The sequence below is a fragment of the Cynara cardunculus genome, unplaced genomic scaffold (assembly GCF_001531365.2).
Source record: "Cynara cardunculus var. scolymus isolate 2C unplaced genomic scaffold, CcrdV1 Un_Scaffold_3020, whole genome shotgun sequence".
Classification (NCBI taxonomy): Eukaryota; Viridiplantae; Streptophyta; class Magnoliopsida; order Asterales; family Asteraceae; genus Cynara; species Cynara cardunculus.
Genome location: NW_020201316.1, coordinates 48,057 through 54,063, shown reverse-complemented (window position 1 = coordinate 54,063; position 6,007 = coordinate 48,057).

Genomic DNA, 6,007 nt, shown 5'->3' with positions numbered 1-6,007 from the left:
AGCCGATGTGAAAGTACAAAGGTGTCTTATTAGCATTATAGTTTACTATTTATTTCAGGTGCTTAATATATCATTTGATGATTACATTAAAATTAATTGACAACAAATTTTGTGTATAAAAATGTATTGATTTTCAAAACCTAAGAAATAGGAGAAGGCTATAAATAGCTTTAGTGTCTGACAAACGCTATACTCCTACGGTGTAGGATGATAACACTGTGTTGTGCTAGGATTCACGACGTCTAACATAAATGATATCGTATCGATAGCACGTTGACCGGTGTGTGCTCTTGGGAGGCCGTCTGACCCGATAGTTGATACTGTCATAGTTATATAAAATCATTTATTGATTTTAGATAATTGTGACAGGAATGCTATGTCACCTTTTTGCTGAATCATTTGTTTAAATGTCTTAATCAACTGTTGCACCCTGTGCTTCTTTTTAAGATTGATATTTTTCTTAGTTGTAACCAAACCTCCCAATTTTAGATAAATCAAATCCCTCGTTTCGCCATCTGAAATTAACTTTTATAAACTAGATTTTTGAAATAATTTTACATGCTATCTCTGTGGGTACGATATCTGATACTTATACCATTATTACTTGTTACGAGACGACAGTAGTTCGAGGTGTATACTTGCGCCAAGTACTATTTTTGTGTTGAAATCTAAGGTTGAATAAACCACCGAGCAAGTTTTTGGCGCCGTTGCCGGGGATAGCACGCTGAAGTTTTTCTTTTTAAAGTAAAGTTTATAAAAGTTAGTTTTTCTACCATCTTTTTGTGAATGCACAGTGTATGCCAAGGCTATCGCACGGTGTATTTTTTCCACTTGATCCGAATATTGAACAAATTTTCAGACAACGAAGAAGAGTGCAAAGAGCTCTTGGTNACGTTGACCGGTGTGTGCTCTTGGGAGGCCGTCTGACCCGATAGTTGATACTGTCATAGTTATATAAAATCATTTATTGATTTTAGATAATTGTGACAGGAATGCTATGTCACCTTTTTGCTGAATCATTTGTTTAAATGTCTTAATCAACTGTTGCACCCTGTGCTTCTTTTTAAGATTGATATTTTTCTTAGTTGTAACCAAACCTCCCAATTTTAGATAAATCAAATCCCTCGTTTCGCCATCTGAAATTAATTTTTATAAACTGGTTTTTTGAAATAACTTTACAAGCTATCTCTGGGAACGATATCTGGTACTTATACCATTATTACTTGTTACGAGATGACAGTAGTTTGAGGTGTATACTTGTGTCAAGTACTATTTTTATGTTGAAATCTAAGGTTGAATAAACCAACGAGCAGTTGTGCATTTCGAAATACCACTCCCACTTTTGGTTCCACCAACACAGTCCAAGAGGGGATGCTATTGATGCCCTGCAGATCTTCATTTGGTGCAGCGATAGTCAATTGATCCACTCCCAGATCTAGAGCTATTTGAAAATCAAACTTGCATCTGAAGTCGAGTAGGTCTATCATCGTTTGTCGTATAGCAGAGTTGGCCACAACATATTTAAGCCCCTTATCCTTCTTGTGGTATGTGAAGTAATACAGAGATAGAAGATCCCACGGATTCAGATTTATAAGGTCACAATCTGTGAACCTGCAGATCTGTCCGCGAGACCTCTCCACCGTATACTCATGGAAGACGATCTGGTTGTGCGCGAAGGTACGCTTCTTGATGTAGATGACTTGCTTGATTCCATCGACGAATTGGACTGCAGAGATAGGCTGTGTGTAGCGATTTAGGAACCTCTGCCTGATATTCTCTTGGATCATTGCATGAAGACTGATCTTTTGGACCGGTGTCTCTTCTCGCATGTTGTAGAGAAATTGGTAGATGTCCTCGCTGTCTGCTTTGTCTTTTATTGGCTTGTCAAGGGGTGTTGTTATAAACATTGCGTCCACGCTTTCCTTGATCCTTTGAACTCGATCAGAGGGATGCTTTCTTTTATTGGCTGCTGCTTGCGCCTTCTTCTTCTGCTCTTGTAGGTTTGACAGGGACCCTCTGCCTCATAGCTAGAGTGACTACTTTGGTCCCTTGAGCAGGAACTCTAGCTCTGTGTGTATTCTGTTGTGGTAGAGGAGCAGCAACTGTAACATTTTCAAGAGGTACAACAACAGGAATGACCAAGAGTGTAGGATCCGCCACATTCACTGCTACCACCTCTTCTTCTCTTTCTGTTGTTGGAGCAGCGGTGTCCATGGCGTATTCTGTTGAGGAAGATAGAGCCGGTTCTGAATCAAACATGTCGTAGACTGAGAGAAGATCAATTATGTCTTTCTTCTTTTGTTGCTCAGCCGACTCTATTTGAAACGCCATGGACATCTTTCCCTTACGAAGCGCTTCGGCTTGCTCTGGCGCTGGTTGACTTGGTGCCCTCTGCCATGAAGAATCCTGCGCTGGTTGTCTTGGGGCAGAGGCAGTTGGGGTAACACTTGGAGCGACGGACTGTTTCTCCCCCTCTTGACGATTTTGAGGACCAGACTGGTCTAGGTCCTCATCATCGTCAAGTCTTCTTCTCTTCGACGCCTCGGCACATGGAGAGGAGTCCATTATTCTTTTTGGCCTCTGCTCTTCTACTTGAGGCATGGACTTGAGTTTTGCCTCAAACATTTTAAGGAGATCTTCTACTACGTCTCCAATTCGTCGACTCTCATAGTCCGAGCGGTAGTTAAAGGCAGCCCAAGAACGTTTGATGGATTTTGCTGCTTCTATGGCTTTGCTATTGAATTCCGATGTGAAATTCACCACCTTCTATAGAAGTCTGTCACCCAGAGCATTCATTACGCACTGAATGACATAATCTATAGGTACGTTCAGAGGGATTATCGCCTGGGCGTCATGAGAAGTGGACGCTTCATCCTTCTGCATGGATGCTAAGACCCTTTGTAGGGCCTTTACATTTCGCACCGTCAATTCTTGTAGGGTATCTAGACGAGAGGCATTCATCGAAGATTCAACCCTCAATACTGCTAAGGATGTTTGTATCTCATCCAGAGCAGATGTAGAAGGTGACGGCTCTGCACGGGCCATGATGAGTTTTAGCTCTTCCAAGGAGCAGAGCAAAGAGGTGGCAAGGGATTGGAACTCTTCCCTTGTGACATAGGCTGTTTATGTAACCTCTGGCCCAATACATGGGCCAGATTCAGTCCTTGTTTCAAGAACACCTTCTTGCTCGACTTGTTTGATGTTGGTCGAGGAAGGATTTCCAGCAGATCCTTGTGGTTCTCCTTAAGAAGAATCAACTACTGCTATTCTGTCATGAATAGTATCCAAGGTAGGTTCAGAGCCAGCCAGAGGACTCTCCATGAGAGGACAAGAAGGTTGGTCTAGAACCTCTATGTCTTGTGCACTTAATCCTTGCTCTAAACAAGGTGGGGAATATACACGTGTAAAGGAAACAAATTCCTCTATGTGGGAAAATGGCGTGATATGGGGAGACATATCACTTATTCTTTCAAAGGTTGCACCCTTTTCAGAGGGTGTTCCCTGAGGTGTGGTTTCCCTTTGGCTTTCATAACTAGAGGCAAATGCGACCTCTGGTTGGTTTGGTTGGTGAAGGTTCGAGGTGTGCACCTCTGTTTTAATGACCTCCGTGTCTCGACCACCGGAGTCAGATGATTTGTTTGCACTGGGAGTTGGGGTATTGAATCGTATGTGCCTATTCACCCTAGGTTGCTCTGGCTTGCCCTGAGGCAGAGCAGCTGCTGCACCTCCTCCCTCTTCTTCTTCTTCCTCTTCACTCTCCTCACTTTCTTCTTCTTCCTCCTCGCTCTCCTCACTTGAAGTATAAGACCAAGCAACATCATCGAAGTGCTCTTGGTCATCCTCTTGGTTAGAGCTAGAGGATTGTTCCAAGCCTCGATTAGCTTCTTCCTCTGCTCTGAGTGTTGATCCCAGATCTCTCAATAACACTAATAAATAGACTATGAATAACCTAAATAAGTAGTGTGGATGAATAAAATGAAGAATACTCAAGAACAAAGAATGTGTATATTCAAAGCATATACTTGAGCATTAAAGATTCACTTTATAAATTAGAATGCGTAAAAACTCACAAAAAGTCTTGTTTTAGAATAGGCCTAGCTACCTATTTATACTAGCGATAAGAAGATAACTATCTAGTCAAACTTCTAGGAAGGATAATGTTTATCTAAAGTATGGATAAACTATAAATCAAGATAAACTTAAAATCCAGCTGTCGATTTGTTATATCCAGTTGTCTTCCACGGGATGTTAATTCAACCTTATCTTCATATCTTCATCGCATGCCTCTGGTTGAACTGCTGAAGAAAACTCTAAGTGTTGTTGACCAGAGGGGTGATGAAGATGCTCTTTCCATCGYATCTCTGGTTGATTCATCGATCCTCTGGTTGTTCTCCAGACTTAGTCAATTCTGCATTAACATCTTCATCGGTCTTCTGGTTCTTCATCACTTATTGTTCTTCATTACTTTTACATTTATGAATTATGGGGTCTAACAATCTCTCCGTAAGTAATGAAAGAACAAACATAAACTAATCTATAAACAATATTGAAGAATAGAGACTAATCTAAAGAAAAGCATCAATTGCCAAATTTTCATTGGATGATGAATTTTACAATACTGGAAGCAAAGAAATTTTAATTTAAGGCAAAGATAATTTAAAACTCTATTCATGATCTACTTTGAGATATTTCCCAGAAGCGCAGTAGCAGTCTTCGATAACTGATGACTGTAGATATCTCATGAATAATTTGTTTCCCGTCTTCCCTCGGCACATGAGTTCTATCCAGTCTATCTCTGATAACTCCCTGAAACTATTCAAGTGTTGAGGTTGAATACTTGAATGCTTCAGTTAGTCTGAAAAATTTCTTTACCCCAAACTCATTCTTGAAGACAAGTCCATGCTTGGGTTGAGTCAAGACAAAAGTAGATCTCTTCTCCTGCAGGCCAGGGAAGTCTTCATCAGGTGGAGTGCAGGAGAGTTTGTCGATGCCCAAATGAAGAGCAATCTGAAAATCACTCTTGGCTCGATGCTTCACCAAGGTCTCCATCGTCTTCACAATTGCTCTGTATGCCAACCCAAATCTTATGCCCTGATCCTATCGCCGAGGTGTGAATGTATAAAGCTCGATCAAGTCATAGGGATTGAGATTGATCAAGTCATTGTCATTGAAGACGCTGACCTGACCATGGGCTCTCTCCACTGTGTACTCAGTATATTTTATAGCTCTATTAGTGAAGGTCCTCATCTTTATGTCTATTACCAACCTTATTCCATCGTTTGAAAAGACAGCCTGTGGTGGTTGGGTAGTCTGTCTAACAAACCTATGGTGTTGGAGGTCCATGGATTCTAGCGATAAAATCGGAGGATTGAGAGTCAAACCTCATCGCGATCATGGTATAGGTACTGATGAATATTCTCCATCATTACTGGTTCCCTTGGTGGCATCTCCGGACGTCTCCTTAGCGACTCCATATTTGCGATGATTTTGTCGACTAAGCTCTGTAGAGGGTGCCTTGATGAAGAGGGAATGTCCGCATGCACCTTTGTTGGTTCGGTTGAGGGTTGAGTTTGGGTTATGGGTTGTGTATCGATTGAGGGGTGTGTTTGGGTTGTGGGTTGTGTATCGGTTGGCGATGGGATGGTTTCTTGGGTTGGCTCATGTTGGGGTGGTTCAGGTTCATCTAGTTGTGTTTGGGCTTGAGGTTGTTGAGGTGAAGAAGGGTGGATGTTTATTTGTTCAGGTTCATTGGGTAGGGTGATGAAAGGTTTTGTGGTGCAAGGGGTTGTTGATGGGGTTAATGGTAGGCTTGGTGTTGGTGATGTAGTGAAAGGTGGGTTGGTTTCTGTTGGTGGGGTTGATGGATTTACATCGGATGAGGAACTTAACATGATGGGTTCAGGTATGGTGGCAATGGGAACATGTACATTATGTACATCTTCAAAGGGCTGAGCCTCTGGTTCCCTTGCTTGGGTTCCTTGGTTTGGTGATGATGGTGGGTTTTGTG